Source organism: Nerophis ophidion, linkage group LG10 (assembly GCF_033978795.1).
Source record: "Nerophis ophidion isolate RoL-2023_Sa linkage group LG10, RoL_Noph_v1.0, whole genome shotgun sequence".
In the NCBI taxonomy this organism is placed as follows: Eukaryota; Metazoa; Chordata; class Actinopteri; order Syngnathiformes; family Syngnathidae; genus Nerophis; species Nerophis ophidion.
Window position 1 is genome coordinate 60,699,449 of NC_084620.1, and position 19,424 is coordinate 60,718,872.

At 39.4% G+C, this 19,424-nt stretch overlaps 1 protein-coding gene across 2 annotated transcripts in view; it reads left to right on the plus strand.

Moving 5' to 3' along the window:
* grm8a (glutamate receptor, metabotropic 8a) overlaps positions 1-19,424 on the plus strand; it is a 460,233-nt gene that overhangs the window by 163,516 nt on the left and 277,293 nt on the right. The gene's annotated exons all lie outside the window — the stretch shown is intronic.

The window sequence follows — 19,424 nt, forward strand, 5'->3', positions numbered from 1 at the left end:
GGCTATTATTTTTATTTTGTTTATTTTTTTCCCAGCTTATCCCACTGAATATTCCCCTCCTTTCACATCTCTCTCTCCTCCGTCCCATCTTCCTCTCCCTCGATTGCTTCGGCTTCCGCTCACACTTTTGTCTTTTCATGTTTCTCATTTCCGAAGATCGTCTCTACCTAAAAAAAAAAAAAAAAAAAAGGGTTGCCTTCCTCTTCCCTTTCCCTCCCCGCTTCCCCGTCTGCCTTTGCAAAAAAATGCCACGTGTTTGGCAAAGGTCAAATTATTTGAGTGTTTGATTAATAACGGCTGACATTTTCCCTCACAACACACAAATACCACTTTTTTTTTAACCAATTATTCTTGCAGTGTTGCTCACCTGCAGCCTGCCTCAACCTTTCCTGCAGACACTTCCTTTGTGGCCCGCCATCCGTTATCTGCAGTTTGCATGCTTTAATGTCCATCTTTTCATCAGGTGGCTTTGCATCATCTTGCCAATTAAACCTCATCTGATGGATAATGCAACAACACACACACACACACACACACACACACACACACACACACACACACACACACACACACACACACACACAGTCAGGTAAAAAAAAAACCAAAAAACGTCCTCTGCATCAAACGTGACCTGGTGGCGCTCCCCGCCTTTTCATCTCAGCTCCCTTGTTCCCCCGCCATCTTTCTCACCTTTATGCCCCCCCCTCGCTTATTTACACCTATAACCCCCCCCCCCCCCCCCCCACCACGTTAGACCGCACAAAGACTGCATCAAAGTGCTTACCCTGCACAGCTGACGGGCTTGCAGTAGACCATCATGCGATCACCTTTTAAACACTCTATGATGGGACTGTGTGTGAACTCGGGTTGTCCCGATACCGATATTTTATCACCGGTACCAAAATGTATTTATATTAGGGGTGGGCAAATTAATGCGTTAATTATGAGTTAACTCATCAATCTATTAACGCAGACAATTATTTTATCGCACATTTGCGTATGTTGTTTACATGCTTTTATTTTGTTAACGCCTTTTCTTAACAAGATGGTGTCGCCCGGCGTGGAGGGGCTCTTGGTAAAGATGCAACATTTGGCAAAAATACCGGACAATTCTGCAAATGTCATGGCTGGTTTACAGCGTGGTCACTCCGGGATCACTTACGACCGCCAGACAATTCTGAATGTGGATAGATCGGGCCGTTTTGGACTGAATGAGGCGTGCTTGCTAGACCGGCTAGCTAGCATGGGAATACTTTGCCGGCTACATCCAGCGGCCTGTGAAGCAGCGGAGTATATGTGTTGTCTGTCTATTTATGAATAATGCAGACCAGGAGTGTTGGCTGAGTTCTTAACGTTTGCTTTCAGAGCGTGCATATCACAACATACAAGATGCCGTCATGGCGACACAACCTATACCGGGCTACCGCGCATGCTTGTCACTCCTGTTGCATGCTGGGTAGGGTAGTTCTTTTTTCCCCTGGCTCATAACATCACAATATAGTACCATGTATATGATGCCTTCAGTTTATCAAAGCACCAAGCAAACAATCGGAAAATTCCCATCATATCAATTCCTAGATATGGTCATAATTATTTTAAGTGCACTACGCAGAATAAACACAACATTATTAATATTGCTACTACGGATAATTTGATCAGAAATTCCCTAAAACAGCCCACTACCTGTAATATAGGTTTTTTAAACATAAGATCCCTGATAAAAAAAATGTTTCTGCTTTTACCTCAGAAATTGCCTGTTCAGATGTTATGATTGTGGCTCAGAGATTTGTATGTAGATTATATTTATTTTCCATAACAAACAGGATAACTTAAATACCCTGGCAGTGGCAATAAGCTTAAATGTTTGTATTTACATTTTTGGAGTTGATTTTCATAAAATATGCTATTTAACTGCTACTGTTTAACAAGGACTGATTTAAATTGTGTTTGCACAACAAATGTTTTGGCGCTTTTGTTCATGTGGGAGAATATTCCAATAAAGGTGGACTACACACTACTTTTGAATTCATTATTGGGCTTTGCGTATACAATGCAGTTAATCGCGATTAATCGGAGAAATAGTGCGATTAACTTCGTTTAAAATTTTTAATCGTTGCCCAGCCCTAATTTTGATACTTGGTACTTTTCTACTTAAAGGGGACCACAAAAAATGGCCTTATTTTAACCCCAAAAATATTAGGGTACGTTAAACAAATGTTTCTTATTGCAATTTTGTCCTTAAATAAAATAGTGAACATACGAGACAACTTGTCTTTTAGTAGTTAGTAAACAAACAAAGACTCCTGATTTAGTCTGCTGACATATGCAGTAACATATCGTGTCATTCATCATTCTATTATTTTGTCAACAATAAAAAGGACAAGCTGTAAAAAATGGATTATTAATCACTGTTAATATCTGCTTATTTTCTGTTATAACCTGTTCTATCTACACTTCTGTTCAAATGTAATAATCACTTATTCTTCTCTTCTTTGATACTTTAAATTAGTTTTGGAGGATACCACCAATTTAGGTATCGATAGGATACCAAGTAGTTACAGGATCATACATTGGTCATATCCAAAGTCCTCATGTGTCCAGGGACGTATTTCCTGACTTTAAAAATATAATATACATTTCAAAAACATGAAAGATGATGTGATGCCAAAAAATATTGACGTAATCATAGTAGTATCGACTAGATATGCTATTGTACTTGGTATCATTACAGTGGATGTCAGGTGTAGATCCACTCATGGTGTTTGTTTACATTTTGATGCTGGTGAGCTAAGGGACAAATATGTTGTAATAATAAAAAATATTAATGTAATCATAGTAGTATCGACTAGATAAGCTATTGTACTTGGTATCATTACAGTGGATGTCAGGTGTAGTGAGAGTCCAGTCCATAGTGGATCTAACATAGTAGTGAGAGTCCAGTCCATAGTGGATCTAACATAATAGTGAGAGTCCAGTCCATAGTGGATCTAACATAATAGTGAGAGAGTCCAGTCCATAGTGGATCTAACATAATAGTGAAAGTCCAGTCCATAGTGGATCTAACATAGTAGTGAGAGTCCAGTCCATAGTGGATCTAACATAATAGTGAGAGTCCAGTCCATAGTGGATCTAACATAATTGTGTGAGAGTCCTGTCCATAGTGGATCTAACATAATAGTGAGAGTCCAGTCCATAATGGATCTAACATAATAGTGAGAGAGTCCAGTCCATAGTGGATCTAACATAATAGTGAGAGTCCAGTCCATAGTGGATCTAACATAGTAGTGAGAGTCCAGTCCATAGTGGATCTAACATAATAGTGAGAGTCCAGTCCATAATGGGGCTAACATAATAGTGAGAGAGTCCAGTCCATAGTGGATCTAAAATAATAGTGAGAGTCCAGTCCATAGTGGATCTAACATAATAGTGAGAGTCCAGTCCATAGTGGATCTAACATAATAGTGAGAGTCCAGTCCCTAGTGGATCTAACATAATAGTGAGAGTCCAGTCCATAGTGGATCTAACATAATAGTGGGAGTCCAGTCCATAGTGGATCTAACATAATAGTGAGAGTCCAGTCCATAGTGGATCTAACATAATAATGAGAGTCCAGTCCATAGTGGATCTAACATAATAGTGAGTGTCCAGTCCATAGTGGATCTAACATAGTAGTGAGAGTCCAGTCCATAGTGGATCTAACATAATAGTGAGAGTCCAGTCCATAGTGGATCTAACATAATAGTGAGAGTCCAGTCCATAGTGGATCTAACATAGTAGTGAGAGTCCAGTCCATAGTGGATCTAACATAATAGTGGGAGTCCAGTCCATAGTGGATCTAACATAATAGTGAGAGTCCAGTCCATAGTGGATCTAACATAATAGTGAGTGTCCAGTCCATAGTGGATCTAACATAGTAGTGAGAGTCCAGTCCATAGTGGATCTAACATAATAGTGAGAGTCCAGTCCATAGTGGATCTAACATAATAGTGAGAGTCCAGTCCATAGTGGATCTAACATAATAGTGAGAGTCCAGTCCATAGTGGATCTAACATAATAGTGGGAGTCCAGTCCATAGTGGATCTAACATAATAGTGAGAGTCCAGTCCATAGTGGATCTAACATAATAGTGAGTGTCCAGTCCATAGTGGATCTAACATAATTGTGAGAGTCCAGTCCATAGTGGATCTAACATAATAGTGTGAGAGTCCAGTCCATAGTGGATCTAACATAATAGTGTGAGAGTCCAGTCCATAGTGGATCTAACATAATAGTGACAGTCAGTCCATAGTGGATCTAACATAATAGTGAGAGTCCAGTCCATAGTGGATCTAACATAATAGTGGGAGTCCAGTCCATAGTGGATCTAACATAATAGTGAGAGTCCAGTCCATAGTGGATCTAACATAATAGTGAGAGTCCAGTCCATAGTGGATCTAACATAATAGTGAGAGTCCAGTCCATAGTGGATCTAACATAATTGTGAGAGTCCATTCCATAGTGGATCTAACATAATAGTGTGAGAGTCCAGTCCATAGTGGATCTAACATAATAGTGAGTGTCCAGTCCATAGTGGATCTAACATCAATCAATCAATCAATCAATGCTTACTTATATAGCCCTAAATCACTAGTGTCTCAAAGGGCTGCACAAACCACTACGACATCCTCGGTAGGCCCACATAAGGGCAAGGAAAACTCACACCCAGTGGGACATCGGTGACAATGATGACTATGAGAACCTTGGAGAGGAGGAAAGCAATGGATGTCGAGCGGGTCTAACATAATAGTGAGAGTCCAGTCCATAGTGGATCTAACATAATAGTGAGAGTCCAGTCCATAGTGGATCTAACATAATAGAGTGAGAGTCCAGTCCATAGTGGATCTAACATAATAGTGTGAGAGTCCAGTCCATAGTGGATCCAACATAATAGTGAGAGTCCAGTCCATAGTGGATCTAACATAATAGTGAGAGTCCAGTCCATAGTGGATCTAACATAATAGTGGGAGTCCAGTCCATAGTGGATCTAACATAATAGTGAGAGTCCAGTCCATAGTGGATCTAACATAATAGTGAGAGTCCAGTCCATAGTGGATCTAACATAATAGTGAGTGTCCAGTCCATAGTGGATCTAACATAATAGTGAGAGTCCAGTCCATAGTGGATCCAACATAATAGTGAGAGTCCAGTCCATAGTGGATCTAACATAATAGTATGAGAGTCCAGTCCATAGTGGATCTAACATAATAGTGAGTGTCCAGTCCATAGTGGATCTAACATCAATCAATCAATGTTTACTTATATAGCCCTAAATCACTAGTGTCTCAAAGGGCTGCACAAACCACCACCACATCCTCGGTAGGCCCACATAAGGGCAAGGAAAACTCACACCCAGTGGGACATCGGTGACAATGATGACTATGAGAACCTTGGAGAGGAGGAAAACAATGGATGTCGAGCGGGTCTAACATAATAGTGAGAGTCCAGTCCATAGTGGATCTAACATAATAGTGAGAGTCCAGTCCATAGTGGATCTAACATAATAGAGTGAGAGTCCAGTCCATAATGGATCTAACATAATAGTGTGAGAGTCCAGTCCATAGTGGATCTAACATAATAGTGACAGTCAGTCCATAGTGGATCTAACATAATAGTGAGAGTCCAGTCCATAGTGGATTTAACATAATAGTGACAGTCCAGTCCATAGTGGATCTAACATAATAGTGAGAGTCCAGTCCATAGTGGATCTAACATAATAGTGACAGTCCAGTCCATAGTGGATCTAACATAATAGTGAGAGTCCAGTCCATAGTGGGGCCAGAAGGAGACCATCCCAAGTGGAAATGGGTCAGCAGTGCAGAGATGTCCCCAACTGATGCAAAGGATAGTGGTCCCGACTCTGGACAGCCAGTACTTCATCCATGGCCACCGGATTGGACCGGACCCCCTCCACAAGGGAGAGTGGGACATAGGAGAAAAAGAAAAGAAGCGGCAGATCAACTGGTCTAAAAAGGAGGCCTATTTAAAGGCTAGAGTATACAGATGAGTTTTAAGGTGAGACTTAAATGCTTCTACTGAGGTAGCATCTCGAACTGTTACTGCTAGAACATTCCAGAGTACTGGAGCCCCAATAAAAAACGCTCTATAGCCCGCAGACTTTTTCTGGGTTCTGGGAATCACTAATAAGCCGGAGTCCTTTGAAGGCAGATTTCTTGCCGGGACATATGGTACAATACAATCGGCAAGATAGGATGGAGCTAGACCATGTAGTATTTTATACCTAAGTAGTACAACCTACAAGTGCACAGGAAGCCAGTATAGTTATATATGTATGTATATATGTATATAAAGGTATATACAGTATAGGTATATATGTATGTATATATGTAGGTGTGGGAAAAAATCACAAGACTACTTCATTGCGCTCTACCACGGTATCGAGCACTATTCTCTGGATAATCCAATCAAGACATATGTATGTATATATGTATATAAAGGTATATACAGTATAGGTATATATGTATGTATATATGTATATAAAGGTATATACAGTATAGATATATATGTATGTATATATGTATATAAAGGTATATACAGTATAGGTATATATGTATGTATATATGTATATAAAGGTATATACAGTATAGGTATATATGTATGTATACATGTATATAAAGGTATATACAGTATATGCATGTATATATGTATATAAAGGTATATACAGTATAGGTATATATGTATGTATATATGTATATAAAGGTATATACAGTATAGGTATATATGTATGTATACATGTATATAAAGGTATATACAGTATATGCATGTATATATGTATATAAAGGTATATACAGTATAGGTATATATGTATGTATATAGGTATATAAAGGTATATACAGTGCAGTCGTAATATGATCAAACTTCCGCCGTCCTTCCATGCATTTTTCATCCAAGTGTTTCTTCTCCCTGACATCTTTCTGCTAATTTGTCCTCCCTCAAGCTCCTTCCATCCCTGCAACATTTTCACGTTGCCTTTGTGTCTCTCTTTTGTGTTTCATCATCACCACACCTCTCATGAAATCATTTATTTACCTCTCTCCCCCGGTTATCCCTTTACTCCCAACTGGGCGTCTCCTGTGTTATTAATAGGTGGTTGAGTGTGTGAGCAACAATGCTTTTTTATTGTCATCCTTTCATCCCCCCGTCTGTTTTATTCATTTGGGATCTGCAGCAAGATGCACACGAGACACTGAGTAGTGCAATTAGTCACATCTGAGGGGCGCCGTTATTCACCTCTGATGGCAAAATGCTCGTTAACAGGTTTGCAAGGAAGCTGCAGGTTGGGGTCAATAAATGTCTTCATCGGATGATGATTATGATGAGGACCATAGAAGCAGGGAATAAAAAGTACAAAACCCCAAAAAAGCAGTGAAGTCAACATGTTGTGTAAAAGGTAAATAAAAAGAGAAATCAATGATTTGCAAATCCGTTTCAACTTATATTTGTCAGGCTGGCCTCTGACAGTTTGTTCGTGTTGTAGTTTTTTCCTGTGTGTGTTGTATTTCCTGTCAGCGCTCTTATTTTGTTGGTTTCCTGTCTTTCTCCCTGAGCGCTGTGGCTGATTGGCACCTGACCACACCTGGTGTCAATCAGCCCACTCCTATTTGAACCTGTTTTGTCCTCCAGTCGAGTGCTGGATTATTGTCATGTATTATCGCTCCTGTCGTGTTGTACCGTTTCGTGTCTTTGCAGCGTAGCGGTAAGCTATATTTGTTAGATGTTTGTAGCTTACTGGTTTTTGTTCCCTGCTTCCTGTTTGTTTTCATATGACAAGTACGACTTCTGTTATCCTGCTCGCTACCCGCTAGCTTCCACGCTAGGCCCCTTTTTGTTTTTGCTAGCTTCCATGCTAAGTTCCTTTTGTTTTCTAGATCCTATGCTAGCTCTCTTAGCGCACTTTTTGTTTTACCCCTTTTGTTTTTTCTTGTTTTACTATTTATGTTAAATCATGTTTTCTCATTCAATGCCTGCCTCCTTCTCTGCATCTTGGGCTTCAACACAAACCAACTCTGACAATTTTCAAATGAATAGACTGCAAAGAAAATATATTTAATGTTCCATCTGAGAAACTTGTTTATTTTTTTTCAAATTATCATTAACTTGGAATTTAATGGCAGCAACACATTGCAAAACAGTTGTCACAGGGGCATTTTTACCACTGTGTTACATGGCCTTTCCTTTTAATGATGTCCTTGGGCATGACGCTAAGGTGCATCCGGCAGTGGAGGTTCCTCATGGCAGGGGTTCTCAAATGGGGGCACACGTACCCCTGGGGGTAATTGAAGGTATGCCAAGTGATTTTGAAAAAATATTCTAAAAATAGCAACAATTCAAAAATCCGTTATAAATATATTTATTGAATAATACTTCAACAAAATATGTAAGTTCATAAACTGTGAAAATAAATGCAACAATTCAATATTCAGTGTTGACAGCTAGATTTTTTTGTGGACATGTTCCATAAATATTGATGTTAAAAATTAATTTTTTTGTGAATAGATGTTTAGAATGAAGTTCCAGATGGATCTCTTAAATCAGTTTTTACCTTGAAAATCAGTTTTTGCCACAAAAATCTACTTTTACGTTGAAAATCAGTTGTTACCTTGAACATCAGTTTTTGGCTTGGAAATCAGTTTTTGCCTTGAAAATTAATTTTTACCTTGAACATATTTTTTTACCTTCAAAATGAGTTTTTGCCTTAAAAATCAACTTTTGCCTTAAAAATCTGTTTTCACCTCGACAATCAGTTTTACCTCGAAAATGAATTTTTACCTTGAAAATAATTTTTACCTTAAATCAGTTTTTGCCATAAAAAATCAACTTTTAAATTGAAAATCAACTTTTACCTTGAAAATCAGTTAACTTGAAGATAAGTTTTTCCTTAAAAATCAGCTTTTACCTTGAAAATCAGTTTCTGCCTTAAAAATCACTTTTTAACTTGAAAATCAGTTTTTGCCATAAAAAATCAACTTTTACCTTGAAAATCAGTTAACTTGAAGATACGTTGTTCCTTAAAAATCAACTTTTACCTTGAAAATCAGTTTATGCCTTGAAAAATCAATTTTTAACTTGAAAATCACTTTTTAACTTGAAAATCAGGTTTTACTTTGAAAATCTCTTTTTTCCTTAAAAATCAGTTTTTAACTTGAAAATCAGTTTTTGCCATAAAAATCTACTTTTACATTGAAAATCAACTTTTACCTTGGAAATCAGTTGTTACCTTGAACATCAGTTTTTACCTTGGAAATCTGTTTTTACTTCGACAATCAGTTTTACCTTGAAAATGAATTTTTACCTTGAAAACAATTTTTTACCTTGAAAATCAGTTTTTGCCATAAATATTTACTTTTAAATTGAAAATCAACTTTTACCTGGACATTTAACTTTTACCTTGAAAATCACTTTTTACCTTGAAAATCAACATTTACCTTGAAAATCAGTCTTTACCTTGAAAATCAGTTAACTTGAAGATAAGTTTTTCCTTAAAAATTAACTTTTACCTTGAAAATCAGTTTTTGCCTTAAAAATCACTTTTACCTTGAAAATCACTTTTACCTTGAGAATCAGTTTTTGCCCCGAAAATCATCTTTTACCTTGAAAATCAGTTTTTGCCTCGAAAATCAACTTTTACCTTGAAAATCAGTTTTTGCCTCGAAAATCAACTTTTACCTTGAAAATCAGTTTTTGCCTCGAAAATCAACTTTTACCTTGAAAGTCAGTCTTTACCTTGAAAATCAGTTAACTTGAAGATAAGTTTTTCCTTAAAAATCAACTTTTACCTTGAAAATCACTTTTACCTTGAGAATCAGTTTTTGCCTCGAAAATCAACTTTTACCTTGAAAATCAGTTTTTGCCTCGAAAATCAACTTTTACCTTGAAAATCAGTCTTTAACTTGAAAATCAGTTTTTAACTTTAAAATCAGTTTTTTACTTGAAAATGAGTTTTTGCCTCGAAAATCAACTTTTACCTTGAAAATCAGTTTTTGCCTTGAAAAATCACTTTTTAACTTGAAAATCAGGTTTTACTTTGAAAATCACTTTTTTCCTTGAAAATCAGTTTTTGCCTTGAAAAATTACTTTTTAACTTGAAAATCACTTTTTAACTTGAAAATCGGGTTTTACTTTGAAAATCACTCTTTTCCTTGAAAATCAGTTTTTAACTTGAAAATCAGTTTTTTACTTGAAAATGAGTTTTTGCCTCGAAAATCAACTTTTACCTTGAAAATCAGTTGTTACCTTGAAAATCCATTTTAAAAAATTGTTTCAGTTCTATCTAAAATTTTAAAGGATTTTATTGGCATAAGGTTGAACAAAAAAACCAAACAAGCTGTTGAAACGACAAACAACAATTGTGTTTTCACCAAGTTTGTCCTTAGCAGAGATTGTCTGTGGCTAAGCTAACGTAAAGTAGCTTACCTGGTATTAAACGTGGTATATATTTCCTGTTTGGCAAGCTACTCACCTGATATTAAACGTGGTATATATTTCCTGTTTGGCAAGCTGCACATCTGGTATTAAACGTGGTATATATTTCCTGTTTGGCAAGCTGCACATCTGGTATTAAACGTGGTATATATTTCCAGTTTGGCAAGCTGCACACCTGGTATTAAACGTGGTATATATTTCCTGTTTGGCAAGCTGCACACCTGGTATTAAACGTGGTATATATTTCCTGTTTGGCCGCTGCCAACCCAGCCAACAGCATGTGAGACGCTGACAAAAAGCAGCTAGTCAGTGTTTGACTGAAACAGTGTGCGATGGCAGATCGGTGGCGAGGGGTGGCGTCCAGGAAGCCAAATTGCTTCCCCCTCAGCGGGCGCGTCAGTGCATTCTTCCCTAAAAATAAAATGATCCCGCCTCCCAGGAGAGCGCGCCTGGCAGATAACGAGGCGGTCCTCCCGACAGCCTTGTCGGCGCTGGAGGGAAGCGTCCGTGTCGGAAGTTTGACTTTAACGAAGCCCGGAAACTTAAATTAAAGTCGTCGCTTTGCTCTCGTTCTGTCTCCTTTGAAGGACACTTCATTAGGGACACTTTGGAGAGCTGCATTCTTTGCAAAAATCTAATTGACGTTTTTTCCCTCCAATCCTGCTCAGTTTTTGCCGGCCTGTTCTTGTCAGTCCTCTAAAGGCGTCTGCCAAGTTTTGTGGTGATCAGGCTGAGCGTGCAAAAGTTACTGTGTGAGTTTTGTTGAGCTGGGTGAGAAATCTCAAGTCAATCCGACTTATGAGGTTCATCAACAACGCCACCGAGTACAAAACCCAAAAGCAGCGAGTCAGGTTCAAACACTGTTGACATCTATTAAACAAGACAAAAAGGCAAAGAATCAAACAGAGACAGAGTTAAATTTGGACTCAGATCATGAGGAGAGACATGGCCTCTGTACACCTTGCACAGTTCCTGCACCAAGCTCTGACCAAAAGGTTTTCGTCTCCTCTTTTATTTACATATTCAATGTTTACGCAACAACACATGTCAAAACAGGAATGGGGAGCATACACACAGTCACTGTTGTCGGTCACATTGAAGACAAAAGAAGACGATGCCTCGGGCTTGGGCTCGTCCTGGTCTCAGCTTCGGCAGGTCTTTGAGGACAAAAGAAAACCCCTCTGGTCGCATTCCAACGTACACAGCGGACTGCCCCAAGACTTTGCTTGGTCGAAAAAGGACAGCTCTCAACTACTTAATTAAATAAAAGAGATCTGAAAGTTTTTGGATAATTCACACACAATTTACACAATTTTTCTAACACAGTGAAGTCGACACGTTGTGTAAATGCTAAATAAAAACAGAATACAATGTTTTGCAAATCCTTTTCAACTTATATTTGATTAAATAGACTGCAAAGACGAGATATTTAACATTCAAACTTTGTGTTTAGGCGCCAGCGCCCCCCGTGACCCCAAAAGGGAATAAGCGGTAGAAAATGGATGGATGGATGGATATTAGCTCATTTGGAATTGAAGCTTGCAACATGTTTTAAAAAAGCTGGCACACGTGGCAAAAAAGACTGAGAAAGTTGAGGAATGCTCATCCAACAGTTTGTCAACAAATCCTGAGCAAATTGTCCAACAGTTTAAGAACATTTCTCAACCCACTATTGCAAGGAATTTAGGGATTTCACCATCTACGCTCCAAAATATCATCAAATGGTTCAGAGAATCTGGAGAAATCACTGCAAAGAAGCAGCTAAGCCCATGCCTTTGGATTCCTCAGTTGGTACTCAATCAAAAAGCGACATAAGTGTGTAAAGGATATCACCACATGGGCTCAGGAACACACCAGAAAACCACTGTCAGTAACTACAGTTGTTCGCTACATCTTTAAGTGCAAGATACAACTCTACTATGCAGAGCCAAAGTAATTTATCAACAACACCCAAAACCCGAGCTCATCTAAGGACTGATGCAAAATGTTCTGTGGTCTGGCGAGTCCACATTTCAAATTGTTTTTAGAAACTGTTCTCCGGAACAAAGAGGACAAGAACCATCCGGACTGTCCTCGGTGCAAAGTGTAAAAACCAGCATGTGTGATGGTATGGGGGTGCATTACTGCCCAAGGCATGGGTAACTTACACATCTGTGAAGGCACCATTAATGCTGAAAGGTACATACAGGTTTTGGAACAACATATGTTGCCATCCAAGTATCGTTATCATGGACGCCCCTGCTTATTTCAGTAGGACAATGCCAAGCCACGTGTTACAACAGCATGGTTTCGTAGTAAAAGAGTGCGGGTACTAGACTCGTCTGCCTGTAGACTGTTGAACAACTTAAGCTGTACATCAAGCAAGAATGGGAAAGAATTCCACCTGAAAAACTTCAAAAATGTGTCTCTTCAGTTCCCAAACGTTTACTGAGTGTTGTTAAAAGGAAAGGCCATGTGACACTGAGGGGCCCCAACAAGCAAAGTTACAAGTCAAATCTTAAACTCTAAGCGGAATTTAACTGGAGGCCAATGAAGACTGGATAGGACAGGTGTGGTATGGTCTGTCCCGAGTGCCCCTGGTCTAAAGTCTGGCAGTCACATGCTGTACAGTCTGAAGTCTCTTTGGTGTTGACTTGTTGAACACAGTGGAAAGAGAATGCTCATGACTAGGTAGGACAGCTCTCGTGTGTCGCTAGGCTCGCGATGCTCATGACTAGATAGGATATCTCTAGACTAGAGATGTTCTGACTAGATGAGAAAGCTCTCGTTTTCTTGTCTCTACGTTAATGCTGCTCATGACTAGATAGGACACACCCATTGTAGCTCGAGTCTCTGGGCAAGAGATGCTCATGACTAGATAGGACACACCCATCGTAGCTCGAGTCTCTGGGCAAGAGCTGCTCATGACTAGATAGGACAGCACTAGCCTGTCTCGCATCTCTAGATTAAAGCTGCTCATGACTAGATAGGATATATCGAGTCTGTCTCTCGTCTTTAGGTCAAAGTTGCTCATGACTGGATAGGATGACTCCAGTGTGTCTCGAGTCTCTGGGCTAGAACTGCTCTTGACTAGTTAGGACAGCTCCAGTGTGCCTTGAGTCTCTGGGCAAGTGTTGCTCATGACTCTATAGAACAGCACTACTGTGTCTCTTGTCTCTAGATTAAAGATGCTCAAGACTTGATAGGTTATCTTTAGTCTGTCTCTAGAGTAAATATACTCATAACTAGATAGGATAACTCTAGTCAGTCTCTAGACTAAATATACTCATGACTAGATAGGATATCTGTAGTTTGTCTCTAGTCTAAATATACTCATGACTAAATAGGATATCTTTAGTCTGTCTCTGGACTAAATATACTCATGACTAGATAGGATATCTATAGTTTGTCTCTAGTGTAAATATACTCATGACTAGATAGGATATCTTTAGTCTGTCTCTGGACTAAATATACTCATGACTAGATGGGATATCTGTAGTTTTTCTCTAGATTAAATATACTCATGACTAGATAGGATATCTCTAGTCCGTCTCTTGTCTCTAGATTAAAGCTGCACATGACTAGATAGGACTGCTCTGGCCTGTTTTGCATCTCTAGATTAAAGCTGCTCATGACTAGATAGGATATCTCTAGTCGGTCTCTCGTCTCTAGATTAAAGCTGCTCATGACTAGATAGGACTGCTCTGGCCTGTTTTGCATCTCTAGATTAAGGCTGCTCATGACTAGATAGGATATCTCTATTCCGTCTCTCGTCTCTATATTAAAGCTGCTCATGACTAGATAGGACTGCTCTGGGCTGTTTTGCATCTCTAGATTAAAGCTGCCCATGACTAGATAAGATATCTGGAGTCTGTCTCTTGTCTTTAGGTCAAAGCTGCTCATGACTAGATAGGATATCTGGAGTCTGTCTCTTGTCTTTAGGTCAAAGCTGCTCATGACTAGATAGGATATCTGTAGTCTGTCTCTTGTCTTTAGGTCAAAGCTGCTCATGACTAGATAGGATATCTGGAGTCTGTCTCTTGTCTTTAGGTCAAAGCTGCTCATGACTAGATAGGATATCTGGAGTCTGTCTATTGTCTTTAGGTCAAAGCTGCTCATGACTAGATAGGATATCTGGAGTCTGTCTCTTGTCTTTAGGTCAAAGCTGCTCATGACTAGATAGGATATCTGGAGTCTGTCTCTTGTCTTTAGGTCAAAGCTGCTCATGACTAGATAGGATATCTGGAGTCTGTCTCTTGTCTTTAGGTCAAAGCTGCTCATGACTAGATAGGATATCTGGAGTCTGTCTCTTGTCTTTAGGTCAAAGCTGCTCATGACTAGATAGGATATCTGTAGTCTGTCTCTTGTCTTTAGGTCAAAGCTGCTCATGACTAGATAGGATATCTGGAGTCTGTCTCTTGTCTTTAGGTCAAAGCTGCTCATGACTAGATAGGATATCTGGAGTCTGTCTATTGTCTTTAGGTCAAAGCTGCTCATGACTAGATAGGATATCTGGAGTCTGTCTCTTGTCTTTAGGTCAAAGCTGCTCATGACTAGATAGGATATCTGGAGTCTGTCTCTTGTCTTTAGGTCAAAGCTGCTCATGACTAGATAGGATATCTGGAGTCTGTCTCTTGTCTTTAGGTCAAAGCTGCTCATGACTAGATAGGATATCTGTAGTCTGTCTCTTGTCTTTAGGTCAAAGCTGCTCATGACTAGATAGGATATCTGGAGTCTGTCTCTTGTCTTTAGGTCAAAGCTGCTCATGACTGGATAGGATGACTCCAGTGTGTCTCGAGTCTTTGGGCTAGAACTGCTCATGACTCGGTAGTAGATTAGTCAGGCATGGATAGGACAGGATAATAAAGCACTTTTATTGTGAAAAGTAACAGGAAGTAGAGACTATGAAGTGTGATGTGTTTCTTCACACATTATTCAAGGACTAAAAATAGCACTTGTTTGCTGCCATTGTTGGACTCTCACCTTAGAAGAAGTTGAGTCAGCAACTTTTACTTGCAGGTTTTATCTTGTCACCCTTCTAGAAATCCAAGGAGGGCAAACAGCGAGCAGTCGTGGTCACGCTCAAATTGGCAGGTTTGAAAATTCCTGCTGCGTCCTTCAAAAGCGAGGAAGGCCAGCCCCTCAATTGAAGCAAAAGCCGTGGCAAAGAAGTGTAAAGTCCTCCGAGTGACACCTCCTAATGAGGAGGAAGATCTTTGTCAGGCCATTTAAAGAAAACTGAAGACTTCTTGGCAGATTCACTTTTCTGGGAAGGAAACAAAAAAAAGTCTCATTCCTCTCGTATTTGTTTTCTTTGAATGGAAATTTTAGCCAATTTATTTTTTTGCCTGGATTTTAGTCTATGGTCTTGGTTTTCATGTGGCCAAATTGGTTTTAGGTTTTAGTCTACTGTCTCTGTTATCATGTGGCCGAATGTTTTGGTGTTAGTCTATGGTCTTGGTTATCATATGGCCAAATGTTTTGGTGTTAGTCTCTGGTCTTGGTTATCAAGTGGCCAACTGTTTTGGTGTTAGTCTCTGGTCTTGGTTATCATGTGGCCAAATGTTTTGGTGTTAGTCTCTGGTCTTGGTTATCAAGTGGCCAAATATTTTGGTGTTAGTCTCTGGTCTTGGTTATCAAGTGGCCAAATGTTTTGGTGTTAGTCTCTGGTCTTGGTTATCATGTGGCCAAATGTTTTGGTGTTAGTCTCTGGTCTTGGTTATCAAGTGGCCAAATGTTTTGGTGTTAGTCTCTGGTCTTGGTTATCAAGTGGCCAAATGTTTTGGTGTTAGTCTCTGGTCTTGGTTATCAAGTGGCCAAATGTTTTGGTGTTAGTCTCTGGTCTTGGTTATCAAGTGGCCAAATGTTTTGGTGTTAGTCTCTGGTCTTGGTTATCAAGTGGCCAAATGTTTTGGTGTTAGTCTCTGGTCTTGGTTATCAAGTGGCCAAATGTTTTGCCTTGGTTTAAGTCTATGGTCTCAGCTTTCGTGTGGCTAATTCTTTAGCCTGGGTTTTGGTCTATGGTTTCGGTTATCATGTGGCCAATTTTTCCCCCTGGTTTTAGTGGATAGTCTGTGCTATCTATTATGTGTCCAATTCTTTTTCCTAGAATTTTGTCAACCGTCTCGGTTATCATGTGGCCAAATTTTTTGCCTTGGTTTCATTCTATCGTCTCAGTTATCACGTGGCCAATTATTTTGCCTTGGTTTTGGTCTGTAGTCTCGGTTATCATGTGGTCAAACTGTTTGCCCTGGTTTTAGTCTATGGTCTCGGCTATCGTGGGGCCAATTATTTTGCCTTGGTTTTAGTGTACCGTCTTGGTTATCATGTGCCCAAATGTTTTGCCCTGGTTTTAGTCCATGGTCTCGACTTTTGTGTGACCAATTCTTTTGCTTGAGTTTTAGACTATGGTCTCGATTATCTTGTGGCCAAATGATTTGCCTTGGTTTTAGTCTATGGTCTTGGCTATCTTGTGGCCAATTATTTTGCCTTGGTTTTAGTCTATAGTCTCGGTTGTCATGTGGGTAAATTATTTTGCCTGGGTTTTAGTCTATGGTCTGGGTTATTGTGTGGCCAAAATTGTTGCCCTGTTTTTAAGTCTATAGTCTCGGCTATCGTGTGGCCCTTTCTTTTGCCTAGAATTTAGTCTACCATCTCGGTTATCATGTGGCCAAATGTTTTGGTGTTAGTCTATGGTCTGGGTTATCTTTTGGCCGATTATTTTGCCTTGGTTTTAGTCTATGGTCTCAGCTATCGTGTGGCCAATTATTTTGCCTTGGTTTTAGTGTACCGTCTTGGTTATCATGTGCCCAAAAGTTTTGCCCTGGTTTTAGTCCATTGTTTCGACTTTTGTGTGACCAATTCTTTTGCTTGAGTTTTAGGCTATGGTCTCGATTATGTTGTGGCCAAATGTTTTGCCTGGGTTTTAGTCTATGGTCTCGGCTATTGTGTGGCCAAATGATTTGCCTTGGTTTTAGTCTATGGTCTTGGCTATCTTGTGGCCAATTCTTTTCCCTGGGTTTTAGTCTATAGTCTCGGTTGTCATGTGGCCAAATGTTTTGCCTTGGTTTTAGTCTATGGTCTTGGTTATTGTGTGGCCAAAATTGTTGCCCTGTTTTTAAGTCTATAATTTTGGTTATCGTGTGGTCAATTCTTTTGTCTATAACTTATTTTACCATCTCGGTTATCATGTGTCCAAATGTTTTGCCTTGGTTTTAGTCTAGCGTCTCAGCTTTCGTGTGTCTAATTCTTTAGCCTGGGTTTGGTCTATGGTTTGGATATCAAGTGGCCAATTTTTCCCCCTGGTTTTAGTGGATAGTCTGTGCTATCTATTGTTTGTCCAATTCTTTTTCCTAGAATTTTGTCAACCGTCTCGGTTATCATGTGACCAATTTTTTTGCCTTGGTTTCATTCTATCGTCTGTTATCATGTGGCCAATTATTTTGCCTTGGTTTTCGTGTACCGTCTCGGTTATCATGTGGCCATATATTTTGCCTTGGCTTTAGTCTGTAGTCTCGGTTATCATGTGGTCAAACTGCCCTAGTTTTAGTCTATGGTCTCGGCTATCGTGGGGCCAATTATTTTGCCTTGGTTTTAGTGTACCGTCTTGGTTATCATGTGCCCAAATGTTTTGCCCTGGGTTTTAGTTCATGGTCTCGACTTTTGTGTGACCAATTATTTTGCTTGAGTTTTAGTCTATGGTCTCGATTATCTTGTTGCCAAATGATTTGCCTTGGTTTTAGTCTATGGTCTCGGTTATCATGTGGGTAAATTATTTTGCCTGGGTTTTAGTCTATGGTCTGGGTTATTGTGTGGCCAAAATTGTTGCCCTGTTTTTAAGTCTATAGTCTCGGCTATTGTGTGGTCAATTCTTTTGCCTAGAATTTAGTCTACCATCTCAGTTATCATGTGGCCAAATGTTTTGGTGTTAGTCTATGGTCTCGGTTATCTTGTGGCCGATTATTTTGCCCTAGTTTTAGTCTATGGTCTCGGCTATCGTGGGGCCAATTATTTTGCCTTGGTTTTAGTGTACCGTCTTGGTTATCATGTGCCCAAATGTTTTGCCCTGGTTTTAGTCCATTGTTTCGACTTTTGTGTGACCAATTCTTCTGCTTGAGTTTTAGGCTATGGTCTCGATTGTCTTGTGGCCAAATGATTTGCCTGGGTTTTAGTCTATGGTCTTGGCTATCTTGTGGCCAATTATTTTGCCTTGGTTTTAGTCTATAGTCTCGGTTGTCATGTGGCCAAATGTTTGCCTTGGTTTTAGTCTATGGTCTGGGTTATTGTGTGGCCAAAATTGTTGCCCTGTTTTTAAGTCTATAATTTCGGTTATCGTGTGGCCAATTCTTTTGTCTAAAACTTATTTTACCGTCTCGGTTATCATATGGCCAAATGTTTTGGTGTTAGTCTATGGTCTGGGTTATCATGTGCCCAAATGTTTGCCTTGGTTTTAGTCTATGGTCTCAGCTTTCGTGTGTCTAATTCTTTAGCCTGGGTTTGGTCTATGGTCTCTGTTATCTTGTGGCCGATTATTTCCCCCTGGTTTTAGTGGATAGTCTGTGCTATCATGTGTCCAATTCTTTTGCCTAGAATTTAGTCTACCATCTCGGTTATCTTGTGGCCGATTATTTTGCCTTGGTTTTAGTCTATAATCTCAGCTATCGTGGGGCCAATTATTTTGCCTTGGTTTTAGTGTACCGTCTTGGTTATCATGTGGTCAAATGTTTTGACCTGGTTTTAGTCCATGGTTTCGACTTTTGTGTGACCAATTCTTTTGCTTGAGTTTTAGGCTATGGTCTCGATTATCTTGTTGCCAAATTATTTTGCCTGGGTTTTAGTCTATGGTCTGGGTTATTGTGTGGCCAAAATTGTTGCCCTGTTTTTAAGTCTATAGTATCTGCTATTGTGTGGCCAATTCTTTTGCCTAGAATTTAGTCTACCATCTCGGTTGTCATGTGGCCAAATGT